This window comes from Temnothorax longispinosus, unplaced genomic scaffold, assembly GCF_030848805.1.
Source record: "Temnothorax longispinosus isolate EJ_2023e unplaced genomic scaffold, Tlon_JGU_v1 HiC_scaffold_92, whole genome shotgun sequence".
Classification (NCBI taxonomy): Eukaryota; Metazoa; Arthropoda; class Insecta; order Hymenoptera; family Formicidae; genus Temnothorax; species Temnothorax longispinosus.
The window spans coordinates 1-16576 of record NW_027270801.1 but is presented as its reverse complement, the minus strand read 5'-3'; the positions used below and the strand labels follow the sequence as shown (position 1 = coordinate 16576).

At 36.8% G+C, this 16576-nt stretch overlaps 1 long non-coding RNA gene and 1 pseudogene across 1 annotated transcript; one reads left to right on the top strand and one right to left on the bottom strand.

Moving 5' to 3' along the window:
- Nucleotides 1–3600: 3600 nt before the first annotated feature.
- Nucleotides 3601–5465, bottom strand: LOC139825096 (uncharacterized). Its single transcript, XR_011735457.1, has 3 exons — nucleotides 5369–5465; nucleotides 4801–4848; nucleotides 3601–4112 (listed from the first exon to the last, which is right to left on the bottom strand). It is a non-coding gene; the product is annotated as an uncharacterized lncRNA (long non-coding RNA).
- A 4456-nt stretch (nucleotides 5466–9921) lies between these two features.
- Nucleotides 9922–12162, top strand: LOC139825092 (ATP-dependent DNA helicase 2 subunit 1-like; annotated as a pseudogene).
- The last annotated feature ends 4414 nt before the right edge of the window (nucleotides 12163–16576 follow it).

The following is a 16576-nucleotide window of genomic DNA, read 5'->3' as shown; positions in this document are numbered from 1 at the left end:
ATCTGTCAGAGGCTCGTGATTTATTCGGAGTACGCTTTTTATTGTGCCCATTGACACTGCCACATCGAGCCACAAGTGTAAACGTACGATTCAATCGTTCAAGTCGTTCGCAAAACCATGTGAGTAATAACAGAGAATTCTGAAAAAATAAAAAAGTTTTGACAGCATGACTTCTATATCTGTATCTTCTTTATGTTGCATCAATAGAAAAGTTGCAACAGAAAAGTTGCAACAAAAAACTTGCAATTTGATTTGCTAAAAGCCATACGAGAGCCAATCAACTTACAACTTTTCTGTAAGAGCAGAATTTGCGCATACATTTGACTTACGAAATTCAAGAATCGAGCCCTTCAGAGCACAACCGCTCACTGGGCGGCTAAAGGTCAATCCAGACAATCTTGCATAGCGCATAAACATAAGCATAAGAGAATTGATTGGTCCATATGCATGTGCATAAGGAAATAGACCAATCCGTTTCTTTATGCATATGGTTATGCACCTGTGCAAGTTTGTCTGAATAGACTTTTAAGCGGGGGCACACACTTCTGCACAACGCATAATGCGTAAGCATAAGAAAACTGATTGGTCCATATATGTACATGTGCATAAGATAATAGACCAATCAATTTTTTTATGTTTACGCATTATGCGTTATGCAGAAGTGTGTGCTCCTCGCTTTAAAGTCATCGCACACAAAATTGCATAGGTTAGCATAAGCGTAACATAAAACCGCTAAACCAATAAGCATTCAGCATAAAGTCGCCATATTGATTTACATAAGATGCTCATTGGTTTAGCGGTCTTATGCTACGCTTATGCCAAGCTATGCATTTTGTGTGCGATGGCCTTTAAAGGTCAACCCAGACAAACTTGCATAGGTGCATAACCATATGCATAAAGAAACGGATTGGTCTATTTCCTTATGCACATGCATATGGACCAATCAATTCTCTTATGCTTATGTTTATGCGCTATGCAAGTTTGTCTGGATTGACCTAAGCGGTTGAATCCACAGGCAGGAACGTTCAATCGTGTGGCGAGCGCTAAAGCGGGGAGCACACATGCACAACGCATAATGCGTAAGCATAAGAAAATTGATTGGTCGTGCATAAGGAAATAGACCTATAGTGTTGTATGGTTAGTAGAATATACCTATTGTGTATTGTGATACAATACACATACACAACATGTATACTCGTATGTACGTGTGTATGTACATACGTATATAATGTACACAATCGGTCAATCAATTTTCTTATGCTTACCTATTATGCGTTATGCAAAAGTCTGTGTTCCCCGCTTAAAGCGGAGAGCACACACTTCTGCACAATGCACAATGCGTAAGCATAATAAGAAACTTGATTGGTCTATTTTCTTATGCACATGTGTATGGACCAATCAATTTTCTTATGCTTACGCATTATGCGTTGTGCGTGTGTGCTCCCCGCTTTAGCGCTCGCCACACGATTGAACGTTCCTGCCTGTAAATGCAACCGCTTAAAGGCCATCGCACACAAAATGCATAGCTTGGCATAAGCGTAGCATAAGACCCCTAAACCAATGAGCATCTTATGTAAATTAATATGGCGACTTTATGCTGGATGCTCATTGGTTTAGCGGTTTTATGTTACGCTTATGCTAAGCTATGCAATTTTGTGTGCGATGACCTTTAGACACCCAGTGAGCGGTTGTGCTCTGAAGGGCTCGATTCTTGAATTTCGAAAGTCAAATGTATGCGCAAATTCTGCTCTTACAGAAAAGTTGTAAGTTGATTGGCTCTCGTATGGCTTTTAGCAAATCAAATTGCAAGTTTTTTGTTGCAACTTTTCTGTTGCAACTTTTCTATTGATGCAACATAAAGAAGATACAGATATAGAAGTCATGCTGTCAAAATTTTTTTATTTTTTCAGAATTCTCTGTTATTACTCACATGGTTTTGCGAACGACTTGAACGATTGAATCGTAAGTTTACACTTGTGGCTCGATGTGGCAGTGTCAATGGGCACAATAAAAAGCGTACTCCGAATAAATCACGAGCCTCTGACAGATAAGCGTGTTACATTATTTGAATATGCTCGTGGTATATCGGTACACGTTCCGTAACGCGCATATGCGCGCATTTTCTATATTAAACGTTATACGTATACTAATAGACAAATGCGCGCATATGCGCGTTACGGAACGCAGGGTAGGTGGAAGATATGAGCATATCACGAGGAGGATATGCATGAAAGAAGGCATACTGTATAGAGGGTCTTTATTCTTTCTTTGCTGTGTCGTATAACCATTTACGCCGTAAACCATTTACGCTGCTTGTGTGCGTACGATATGTACGATGTACATGCAAATGCTTGATTGAAAAGTTTCGGGTGTAGTCTTTGTAATTTTCGATCAACTGTACTCTAAGGATCGCAGAAATTAGTAATTAAATTTACAGCAGCTTTCTATGAAATTATTGGAAACATGAAAATAGAAATTTTCAAAAAACCTTGATAACTAATAATTGTTTGCGATAATTTATGTAGTGAAATTTTCAACGTAGAAAATTATTGACTTAATTTATTGATAAAAAGATTCTCTTTTACTATTGCTGTTTTTAAAAATTTGTTTATTTTTTAAATAGTGATATATTTTTTACAAGTTTTTACGATAGGAATAAAGATAATTTTTTTCTAATATAATAGATGTTCAAATAAAAGAAGGATCGTTATGATAAAAGAATGAAAAAATTCGGCAATTTAAAATGCAGAAAATGAAGTAGAAAGACAAAATTGTAAAATTGATTTTATGGGGGAAAGACGTGCTTTTTTTTAGTATTACAAGATGTGGCTCAGTCTCGCTAGTGCTATCCTTTGCGTTTTTGTGATGTTTCTGATCTCATGGTGGACGGCTGTAATAACATTATGCGCAGTCTTAGCACTATATGTAGTAGTCTCATACAGAAAACCTGGTAATTTCATGCAACAGAAATTTATTTAAGCATTGTTTTTTTCTCGCACTCTGTTCTTTATGAAAACATATTACAGATGTAAATTGGGGCTCGATCACACAAGCCCAGACTTACAATAACGCGCTGACCGCTGTACAGCAATTGGATCGGGTGGAAGAGCACGTGAAAAATTACAGACCGCAACTCTTAGTTCTTACTGGCGCGCCTAACGTAAAATCGTCGACTTCGCTCATCATATTACTAAACATCAGAGTTTATTTATTTGCGGCCATATTATTGAGGTATCGTCTATTTCCATTCCTATCGACTTGATTTGCCCATTCGACAGATAATATATCTTGCATTCGTGTGTTATCATACAATACCACATATCATACAAGACGCGGAACAGTATGTAAAATATTACATGTTTTGTAACTAAACTCAAATAAAAATACATTTGTGATGATATTTTATAAACTATTAGTTTCAATATTAATGAAAAGAACAATTAAGGCTAATAGTAGAAATCGATTTTCACATTATAACAGTTTAAACTAAATATCACATGTTTTGCAACTAAACTCAAATAAAAATACATTTGTGATAATATTTTATAAACTATTAGTTTCAATATTAATGAAAAGAACAACTAAGGCTAATGGTAGAGAACGATTTTCACATTATAACAGTTTAAACTAAATATCACATGTTTTGCAACTAAACTCAAATAAAAATACATTTGTGATAATATTTTATAAACTATTAGTTTCAATATTAATAAAAAGAACAACTAAGGCTAATAATAGAGAACGATTTTCACATTATAACAGTTAAACTAAATATCACATGTTTTGTAACTAAACTCAAATAAAAATACATTTGTGATATTTTATAAACTATTATTGTGTCGATATTTTTTTGATAGCTTTTAATTTTTTGGCTTTTTTTTCATTTTCTTCTTTTTTTTATTTTCTTCTTTTTCTTTATTTTCTTTTATTTTTTTTCATATTATAGAAAAATGCTTTTATCTGTGCCGGTGTACGACGAGTAAGACATGTATATTTCTCCCTTACATTTTGAACCTCTTTTAGAGACGGCAACGCTTTAGGATCATCTATATATTTTGCAAATTCTCGAAGTATTACTTCTGATTCTTCCTCAGTCCATCGTATCCGTTTTGCTAAAATATAGAATACAAAAATATGTAAGTACAAAAATATTATATTATTTATCGAAATAAATGTACAACAATTTAACATTAAAAGATTTATATTATTATTAAAAAAATTATGCAATTTGCAGTATGTAACCACATCTTTTCTGTAAAGCAATTATGTGTTTTCTTTGCACCAATTGAATTGTCTCATTGTTCTGTGCATAAAAGTATTAAGGTACAGTTACCATAAAATGAATAGTTTACAAGATATTTTATATTTTAAATCAAAATATGCCAAAACAAAGTATAAAATATCTCGTAAATTATTAATTTTTTTATTCTACCTTAATACTTTTATATGCAGAATAACTAGAAGAATCATATTATGTAAAAAAAAAACATAATTCCATTTAAAAAAATGGCTGTAATTCCTGTGTGACCTCAAAAAATCAATTTTTTTGAAATTTAATTCTACCATTATTTGCCTCCCTTCAGACCATACAACTTTTGTCTGAATATATTTTTTTTCGACCTTATCCTGCAAAGATAAAAGGGGCGTACGAGTGGTCTCAGACACCCTGTATGTATAGTTATCAGTAAAATATAATGACTATTGTACTATACTTTGCCCACAAGCAAAAAAATAGGCACATATATTACAATATTAAACGTCACATGCAAAATTTTCTATAATATAATAATTGTTACTTACGAGGAATCTCCATGTATTCGTTTTCGGCATTATTTCTATCCATATTATCTAGAAAAAAATTAGAGAAGTAAAAAATCGTTACCCCAGCGAGAAATGACCCGTCTATAAACGTCTAATCGACGTCGATTAGACATACGACTATAAACGGGTCATTTTTAGCTGGGACTGATAGTGTGGCAATCGAAATAAACGTAATTTTGTAAGAATTAAGATATTTACGTATACGTGTGACTTACAAATAGCTTATGTGGAAGTATACCACCTTTACTGAGAAAGTGACTTTATTTAACAGAAATAAACATTCAACTACTTTAAGTCATTACTGCAGGTTAATATATTCTGCACGAATTAATCAGTAACTACTGAAATATGGCACATTTTTGTAGACATAGCACCGCGACCTTTGTACAAAAAAACATAAGCAGTACAATTTAGGCAATAAGCAAGTCAACAAATCACAATCGAGCATTGTCTAAAATTTAATCATAATTTTGATTTTGATTTGTTGATTTGTTTACAGATTAAATGTTACTGTTTAAGTTGTAAGCTAAAATTTACTGCTACTTACGTTGTTCAATGTGCTACTGGGACGAGAATATCGGAGAATATTTCCCGCTTAAAAAGTGGCGCTTACAAGCCAGACAAAGCACATAGCCTGCTTGCCGAGAATGCCGAGTGGACGAAGGTTAGATCCACAAGGTTTGGTTAGGCTGAGTTTCCACTGAGCGCGTCACGCATCGCGTCGTCCGAGTTGAACCAATCAAAACATCCCATTTCGATCCCGTCACAAGAATGTAATGAAATGGGATGTTTTGATTGGTTAACTTGTGACGACGCGACGCGTGACGCGCTCAGTGGAAACTCAGCCTTAGATCCACAAATAAGAACCAATGGGTGCATCCAGGAACGCAATCGCTCACAGAACGGTTAAACTGCAATTTAGTGTGATTGGTTAGATCTAAAGAACCAATCGCTACTAGCCGCTCAATGAGTGGTCGCGTTCTTGAATGCCCCTAAAGCCCGTATCAGACTATGGATTGGGATTGAGATTGGATTGAAATTTGACCAATCAGAGCAAAGTTTACTAAACTTGCGATCAGTTTATCTTTATTCTGATTGATTAAATTTCAATCTAATCTCAATCCCAATCCGTAGTCTGATACGGACTTAATGGCTGCGTTCAGGAAACAACCGTTGAGTGAGCGCTCAGTGATTCTTTATTATAATTGGTTTTACACTTAGATCAGGAGAAAAAGGCAAGAACCAATCATATTAAAGAATCATTGAGCACTCAACGATTGTGCCTTCTCGTTCAGGAGGCAACGCAGCGTTGCAGCCAATGGCGGCGTTCAGAAGAACAATTACTGAATTATCTTCTTTTGCACATTCTGCGTTGATTAATTGTTTCTAAAAGTAATAGCCAATCACGTTTGATTGATACTAAGCAACTTGATTTGCTGAACGCACCCAATCGTTCGGCAAACGCTAGCTGCTTTACCTGCTTAACCGTGCTTAAAATAATAGAACTGCAATCCATTTGGTGCTACATATGCTTTGAAGTGTACATTTCTTTGTCCCGATTAGTCAAACTTTAAGCAATTTCAGTCTTCAATGCGTAATCTGATATAGATTTAGGGCCAGAGCACAAAGATTAGGGCCGGTCTACAATGGGTGTTGTAAGTCGTAAGTCGTAAGAATTGGCCAATCACAGTTCATTATTCTTCGACCGCAAGGAGAATAATATGGACTGTAATTGGTCAATTCTTACGACTCACGACTTACAACATCCATTGTAAACAAGCCCTCATTGTAACCGTTTACGACTCTGTCGTAAGTCATAAGCCGGTGTCGGATTATCATTGCACGTAGGCCCGGTCTACAATGGATGTCGGAAGTCGGAGTCGTAAGAAATTGACCAAACACAATCTATTATTCTCTTTGCGGTCGAAGAATAATGCGGTCAAACTGTGATTGGTCAATTTCTTACAACTCCGACTACCGACATCCATTGTAGACCGGGCAGTAACAAAGATTCAGGGCCGGTCTACAATAAATGTTGTAAGGGCTGGTTTATAATAGCCGTAACCGTTGATTTAAGCCGTAATCTTTAAGAAATTGACCAATCACAGTCGAATGTGAGAAGAATAATCGACTGTGATTGGTCAATTTCTTAAAGATTACGGCTTAAATCAACGGTTACGGCTATTATAAACCAACCCTAAGTCGTAATGCTGCGTTCCCACTATACGCGTCGCGCGTCGCGTCACTACGCCGCGTCATGAGTTATCCAATTAAAACGTTTCATTTTATGACGTCATTTCCGACAAAATCTCGCGTCGGAAATGACGTCATAAAATGAAACGTTTTGAATGGATAACTCATGACGCGGCGTCGTGACGCGACGCGTATAGTGGAAACGCACCCTAAGGCTGAGTTTCCACTGAACGCGTCACGCGTCGCGTCATGTGTCGTTAACCAATCTGAACATCCTGTCACAAATAATGTAATAAAATACGATGTTTTGATTGGTCATGACGGATGACGCGACGCGTGACGCGCTCAGTGGAAACTCAGCCTAAGTCGTAAGAAATGCGATTAGCATCTTAAGGTGATCCTAAAGCCGTGATCCTAGCCGGTTTTTTTCAGTTTTTTTCTTAGCACTAATCTTTTAATTGGCTTTATAGAAATGCAAAATTCTTGTCTAGAATTAAAGTACGCATCAAATTCTAGGTCATGGTGGTCGAATTTATATCGAAAACGAAAAAAAATTAATATTTTTTGTTATACGTGACGACCACCACATATAAATTCGACCACCATGACCTAGATTTTGATGCGTACTTTAATTCTAGACAAGAATTTTGCATTTCTATAAAGCCAATTAAAAGATTAGTGCTAAGAAAAAAACCGGCTAGAATCACGGCTTTAGGATCACCTTAAGATATTATTTAAGACGGTCTTGAAATAAGATCTGATTATGAATACCGGCCTATAATAGGTGTTCTAAGTCATAAGAAATTGACCAATCATAGTGGAATGTGAGAATAATACTCGATTGTGATTGGTCAATTTCTTCATAACCTGATTCCTGTCGAATTTAACGTATAGTGCCCGTCTACAATAGGTGTTTTAAGCCCTAAGCTCTAAGAAATTGACCAATCACAGTCAATTATTCTCTTCAAATTCAACTGTGATTGAACAATTTCGGGAGCTTTCCAGCAAGCGACACACGTCAACACAAGTATCGTTTTATCTTTGTTACTCGTTACCAAAAAAGAAAGATAGAACGATGCTTGTGTCGACTTGTGTCGCTTGCTGGAAAGCTTCCTTCTTAAGGCTTAAGCGGGGAGCACACACTTCTGCATAACGCATAATGCGTAAGCATAAGAAAATTGATTGGTCCATACACATGTGCATAAGGAAATAGACCAATCAATTTTCTTATGCTTACGCATTATGCGTTGTGCAGAAGTGTGTGCTCCCCGCTTTAAGGCTTAAAACACCTAATTGTAGATGGGAACTAAGGGCCTAAACAGAATGGCTGTCTTATAACCTTAAGGCAGTGTTTTATGTCTTAAGTCTTTGTCTTATGTAACGCACAATACTGTGTTAATGTTTCCTGTCTTGTCTATACGTCGCGTATACTACACAAGACAGGAAACATTAACACAGTATTGTGCGTTACATAATGGCGTTTTCGATTTGCTACTCGACCCGACTCGGGTCGCATCAATGGACGTGGAATACATACATAGATATGTATGTACTCCACGTCAATGATGCTAGAGTCCTGTATACATGATGCGACCCGAGTCGGTTTGAGTCACAAATCAAAAACGCTATAAGACAAAAACTTAAGGCATAAAACACTGCCTTAAACCATTGCACGTAACAAAGTTTTAGTCATAATCGTAAGGCCGTAAGGAAATAGACCAATCACAGTCGATTATTCTCCTTGAGCTCGAAGAATAATCGAGTGTGATTGGTCTATTTTCTTACGGCCTTACGATTATGACTAAAACTTTGTTACGTGCAATGGCCTTTAAGTTATAAGACAGCCATTCTGCTTAGGCCCTTAAGCTAGATTCAGATTCAGACAGAACGCGTCAAGCGTCAAGTAGCGAGCAGCAACCCAATCAGCTAGGTGATATCAGCAGTGGCGTAGAATATATCGCCTCGCTGAATGGTTGCTGCTCGCTGCTTGACGCTTGACGCATCCTGTCTGAATCCAGCTTTAAGCTGGCCACACACACTTTTTCGTAACAGTAACAGTAGGATTTCGACCAATCGTGTTACTCGATTCGGGAACGTACGGCCGTACATTTTCGAATCGAGCCACGCGATTGGTCGAAATCCTACTGTTACTGTTACAAAAAAGTGTGTGTCCGGGGCCTTACTCCGTACCAATGGCTGCGTTCAGCAGACCAAGCTGCTGAGTAGCAGTCGAACGTGATTGGCTCTTACTTTTAGAACCAATCAATCAACGCAGAGTGTTGATAAGACGAACTCAACAGTTGTGTCTGCTGAACGCGACCTATGACTCTCTTGCAAATCGTCTTCTCCATTCGTATTGTAATCTTGTACGAGTGCCATTTCTGTTATCAGCAAAATTTGTTATTATTAATTATTTCGCAGTTATCATTTAAATAATGTCTCAGAGAATATTATATAATCTTTTCATCGACAAATATAAAGATAAAAACGTCGTAGATTCGTGTAGATTCATCAGAGATTCGCAGAATTCTAGTCTTTGTGACATCGACGTTTCAATCCCTTCAGAGGTGAGTATTTAATCATATTTTCCGACAAATTCGTGAACTTAAAATGCCGGTAGTGTGTTACGAATGGATCAACAAACTGTACTACGTATTTATTATTAATTACAGCAGTTACCTAAAATATGTTTAGATTTATTATGTCATAATAAGACATCTTCGGAATTTTAAGATTTCTTATGATTTTACAGATGACTTCAAAATATCTATATAATGTTCTCTGAGACATTATTTAAATGATAACTGCGAATTAATTAATAGTAACAAATTATGCTGACAACAAAAATAGCACTCGTACAAGATTACAAATACGGATGGAGAAGACGATTTGCAAGAGAGTTAATGATACGGAGTAAGAGAAGCTACATTGTTTCTCGTCGATGCTACACAGAAGATATTTGAGATAGAACCGGAGACCAAGCTCAGTCATATCCAAAAGTTTTTCAAGGTTAGTTATAACGTTGGTTATTAGTTTGATTAACGAGTTACAATTAATTGTCATTAATTATCCCTGCAGTTGTACAAGCAAATTCTTTGGCAGAAGCTAGCATGGAGTATGCAGGATTGGATGGATGTGGTATTATTTGATACCGAAAGAAGGTACGCGAACTTAACAGAGGAAGAACATTCAGAGTTTACACGAACTCAGAGTTGTTACTGTGAATTATTTACTACTGGTCAGAAAACTAAGCAAGTATAATTATTAATGTTACGATTAATGTTACCATTAATCAAATTCAATCAATAGTGAATATAGCGTGCTTCAAGAATATAAGCTTTTATCTAATTATTTATCTAACTGAATTATTTTCAGTTAAAAGCGGCATGAAAGGTTATTAGAGCATGAAATGCGAGGATGTTTACCCGCTTCACGACGCGTTGACATACGCCATGTGGATATCTTCTTAAAGATAAAGACAGTCCTTACCAAACGCAGGATAGTTCTGATTACTTGTCACACCCCTAAACTCGCATCAGATCAGAAGGCGACATCCTTGAAAGACTTGGACATTAAATTATACGTGATTGGATTGGGAAACAATTGGGTGCACGATCAGTTCTATAAAGATTTAGAGATGCTGTCAAGGAAGACAGACATAGATGTTTACGGAATGACATTACTGGTGCAGCAGATTAAAACGCCGTCTAAAAATATTGCGCGATTAAGCTTTCAGGTGTGTGATGGCCTGGAGATTGATTTGGTCGTGCGTACTTTAGGCAGGTAGGTCTTCACGTTGGTGAGAGTAATATTTATTTTTACAACATTGTTAAATATTGTACAAACGTAAGTATATAGAAAACGTAGATGCTTGCAAACGAAATCGCTGAGCAAAGCGACTAATCAAGTTTTATCGAGATTGAAGTATTTCAAGAGTGAAGAAGCTTATAAAAAGATGTACATTTCTCGCATAACGTAATCAAAGATCTTGCTTAAAATGACACGTATAAGGATGTCTTGGATTTTTTATTTCTTACGTTTGATTTGCTTGATTTATTATAGGACATCGACAGTGACAGTGAGAAACTTGATTTACCTTTTGTGATACTAGAGGAAGTTAACTTGGAAACTAAGGAGCCAATTGGTGGTATGAAACTGCGTTTCACGCAAAAAGAGCTACACCGGATAAAACATATACATCCACCAGCCATCAAAATAATCGGTGTAAAGCCTATACCCGACGATCTTTTTAAATATCACATTAAAAATGGAAGTACTTCATCAGAGCAGATTACGGTAGCACTCGTAAAGGTAACAAAATATAAAATACATGATACAAAAAATTTAATGCGTGAAATAACACTCGATTTATGATATCGTAGCGTTTAATTACTGTAAAAGTAATGTCAAATGTGGTCTTTGTTTTTTTCGCAGACAATCTATTGTTCTTTGGCGCTTTATTAAATAAATGTGCCACTCAAGGAAGAATAATGGTGTGCGCGTTCACGTTGCGGATAAATACTCGAACTATTCTCTGCCACATGATTCGAAATGCTGAACTGGGCGGTTTTTATCTATCGAGAATTGCATTCCAAGGTATATCTAATTATATTCACATAATAACGCGATCAGAAAAGAGATATTTAAGCTATTCCTTACTTGGCGAGCTTAATTTTATATTAGGGGATATAGGAGACAAGAGCGAAGCATTGCTGCATTACGACGCCCAGAATTGTATAACCGATAAGCAAGTTGCGCTGTGGAAAAAAGCAATTGATCGACTCGACGTGAACTACCATCCATATATGTTCAAATCCTATAAATTGGAGTGTCAAATACAAATACGTCATAGATGAAAATACTATTTTTAAACATTATATTTTATTCCACCATAAAAATGCACTTATCATATATCAGCAAAATAATGTATTAAAATCTCGCATTTTAAAATAAGACGTTTGATATTATCTGCATTATGTTATTTCATCGCTTATAGTATGTAGCATATAAGATCAGCAATTCACATATACTCTATTATCTCGCATTTACTGGAAACACCATATTTCTTAAAGTCTTTGCCAGATAAGTACTGGTCTATTACCTTATTTTAAAGGGTATTTAAGCTGTAAGCCATAAGAAATTGACTAATCACAGTGGAATGTGAGAATAATACTCGACTGTGATTCAATTTCTTACGGCTTAGAGCTTAAATACCGTTTAAAGCAAGATTTTAGACAGCACTAATGTACGCATTCTACTTGTAATTTTTTTACTCGTAACTATAATGCTTTTCTTTCGGAAATTTTTTAAAGAATATTTTTGAACATAATGGCGTATTGTGCTTTTGGCGAAACAACTTTTACATTTGGTACAAGTAATAAAATCAGTCGCAGTTTTATTAACTTTTTAATTTAATTATTTAGACGTCTAGACACAATAAGTTGCTTGATATTATGTTCAAAATTTATACTAGATAGTTATAAGTACAAATATATTAAAAGACTTAAGAAAATGTCTGTGACAGTATTATTTATCCTACTGTATTTATATACTCTCAGGTTCTGTAATATTTTTGTATATGTATTTTGCACAATAAAGCAAAATTATTTACAATAATCTTTTGTCTATTTATCAAAATACCTATACAACGTACTATAACATTTATTTCTTATTCTTATATTTTTAACAAGAGTTTCTACGTTTGATAGGAATATTCTGTATTATAACCTTATCTATGATATTTTCTATTTTTTATTGTAATTGTAATTGGTAATTCTTAATTTTTTTGCGACAATATTTAAAATTCAAGCATATTTTTTATTATGGGTTTCGGTATCTATTCATCCTAGTAAAAAATACATAAATATATTTAATAAATGTTTAATGTTTAATATGTCCAAATCATCTTAGATTTTAATAAAAATGCATTTATACAATACGTAAAATTTGTGCCTATTTGCGTAAAAATAAGGATTTTAAAAGTAAAGAATCATTGCTTGATACTATAAAGAAAATTATACGTCGTTAAGTTTGTCATTTTTGAAGGTTAGGAAATCTGCCGTCAACGAAATATACATATGCATTATGATTGAAATATCCCGCTGTGTATAGAGAATGCTAAAAAACATTATTTATTAAAAAATAAATAAACGTGAAAAATGTTTTAGACGAGTTTGCAACACGAAACGGAATTTACTCCCTAATAATTGATTCATATTTTTATATTTCTGTTCGATCCTTTTAATTTTTCAAATCGTAAAAAATTAAGATAAAATAAATTGAAAGTTTTCATATATCATTTTTTTTATTTAGCATATTTTTATATTTAACGTATTTTCATAAATACGAAAATATGTTAAATTTAATATATTTTTTTTCAGTGTCGTCAAAATCGCTAATTAATAGTTACAATGTCGTCAAAGTATACAATGTCGTCAAAGCAGCCAATTCTTTGTTACGGTAAAGTTTGACGACGTCGTCGAAGTATACGATTAAACGGCTAAAACTTTGACGACAGTCGTCAAAGTAGCCAAAAGTCGTCAAAGTAGCCAATGCGTACTAAAAATCGTCGTCAAAGTAGACGATTGACATATATATATATATATATATATATATATATTTATAAATATAAAAATTAAAATTTGTAAATATACACGTAAATGTAACGTATAGCACATCGTCGATTTGCCAACGCGAGACTCGGCATTCGGCGAGACGCGAGGAGCGATACCCGAAATGCATGGCATCGTGGCATAGCCGGCGCGTGCTAAGCAGCTACGTCACAGCTCAAGCGAGAAGGAGACAGCAGATCGTATGTCTGCCCTTCTCTCCCCGCTCGAAGCTTGCCGAGTGCCGAGTCAGCCGTCTGGCATATCCCCTCCATCTGAGTAGTTCGGACACAAACCATAGCACGGACACGAACCATGTGTGTACCGTTACCGAGCGTAACGACGTAGTTGACGTCCACTTTCTCAGGCGGCGCGTCAGTATACGTCCGCTGGAACGAAATGATCCCGGTGGCCGCTCTCAGGTTTCTCTCTGTTCTTATACACAATCTCTTCACGATTCTTATTGCCCGTTTCTAACACGCTTACTCCGTAATGTGTCCACACGTTTTCGGATATTGCGAACGACTGACTTGTCTATTCGGTCGCGCATCGCGATCGAGGCTTTCGCGCCCCCCACTTCTTGTTTACGCTTCGCGCTCCGAAATTCCGCGCGTGCCACCTGTCGCACATGTGTCGCGCTCCGAATTCTCGCACGTACTTTCTAACACTCTCGATTGTTACAACCACAACATTACCGAGCGGGTGCGCACGTGCCGCGTATTACTACGCGCGCGGCGCGCGGCGCGTAACGCACTTAGCTAACACGCACGCCACCATCGACTAATCAGGGTTGCATTCTGATATTCACTATAGTAGGAATAGAATGGGCGTTCTAACTAGAACCTTCAAAAGAGGGTGAAGGGGGGGGTACCGCGGGGAGGGGGAACCGCGTTCGCGTTTTCGGGCGCCGCGGGGTGAGTGAAACTGCGTTCGCGTTTTCGGGCGCCGCGGGGTGAGGAGAACCGCGTTCGCATTTTCGGGCGCGCCGCGGGGGAGAGGAGTCTGCGTACAACGGCCGCGTCGGTCCGCGTGACGTCACACGGCGCACTCCCGCTCGCGTTATCTCTCTTCCGTTCCCCGGCGCGGATGTTCTCTCTCGCCTCTTCCCCGTTCGCGCGGTCCCTCTTGCGTCCCTCTCCCGTCATTCGTTATCTCTCTCCCATTTGCGCACGTCTTCTCGTTCGCGTTCTCTCTCCCGCCCGCATCATCTATCTCACTCTCCATTCATGTCTTCTTACCTATCCTCACGTTTGCATCCTCTCTTACTTGCCATCTCCATCACTCGCCTATCTATTCACGTATTCTTTGTCTCCCGTTCGCGGTCATTTCTCTTCATAGCTCGTATTCATTTCCTCTCTCAACAGTATCTTATTTCTCGAATAGTTCTTATTAATTTATTAAAATAAACCTGAGAGGACAATATTGCAACGTAATTCTAATGACATGAAATAGGAGGAACGGTAAATAAAAAGGAAAAATAATTTAAATTTTTTTTACCATATTATACAATACTTATTTATTTGTCATGTAGCGCATTATACACAATAGTATCTAAAGCGTAGGCTAATAATTTGCAATCAATAATCGAATTTTCATCATAAACTTTACGCAAGATATTTGCCGCATAACATTTATCGATGATACATTTCCGCCGTAAAATAGTTACAAATTGATTAAATTTCATATTTACCTCATGCGTATTTTGATACAGCTTGAAATATTCATGTTTGACACATTGTTCGAGCTCGAATATGAAAAGCATAGTTGACGGTTTTATGTACAAACAAGCATTGCACAATGTCAATTTTACAACACTCGCATCGCGTATTTTTACAAGTTCTATAACAGCATCATGAATCGATAACAAAAAACCGATAGTTGACCCCAAAAGTTGTTCAATATTCGTACGTCTTTCGATGGGCGCTGTCCACGTTGCATGGGGTATTACTATCTGATTTTCTCGATTATCGCCAAGAATTAATTCAACAAAGAATGTTGGTCCAACGTTGATTCCCACATCCAAATATTTGTAAGCTGTGGATGTCAAAGCAAATCTTCTTTGCAAGATACGTGGCGTATAACGGGGTTTATCAAAAATGAAAAAATACAAATAAATAAGTAAAGGTATGTAAACAGTTTATGTACAATTATATACAAAAATTAACAGTACTTACTCGTAGATTTCGTTTATTGACTACCCTCAGGGTTGCAAGGCGTTTTGTAGGGACGTTCCCAACCTTTTTACTCAATTCCCATTCAATACTACTCTTCTCCTCTCACTTTAACCCTTTGGACCAACGGCTTAACGTCTCTTTCCGAAAGACGGAGCCCAGTTTGCTCCGCACAAGAGCCTATCTTGCACGGAGGGGCGCAGCTTTTGGAAAAACATTCCATGTTTACATGGCTCTAGTGGACTCGAACTTGATTCCTCAGATTACGAGTCTGGCGCTCTACCACTAGACCACTCTGCCGCCTAGATTATCAGTACTTACTCATTATGCTGTTTCTTGCACGACTCGTTTTCAATCGGAACGTAATAATTCGCACCGTGAGTGTTTATCGTATCTGGAGGCTGTTTGCAGAGCGACGTATTCGAACCGTATCAAACTCTTGACTGCGCGCTAGAATCCTCGTAGACTATTTATACATACACAAAACTGCAAATTTTGCAAATAGCGCCAATGTACGGCTGCTGCAGGTATACAGATTAAATCAGCATAAGTCAATGACATGATACCTTTTTCAAGAACACATAGCGACGCGCGTCTTGCGATGATTTCATCGAACACGTGCAAAACTGCAATTGTTTTCTGGTCAATGTACGACTACTGCGATTATGCATGGCAACAAAGTCCATTTTTGATACAATTTTAGCATAAGTCAATGGCGCGACCTCGTTTTCAAGAACATGTCGTGACGTGTCTCGTGATGATTTCATCGAACACGTGCAAAAC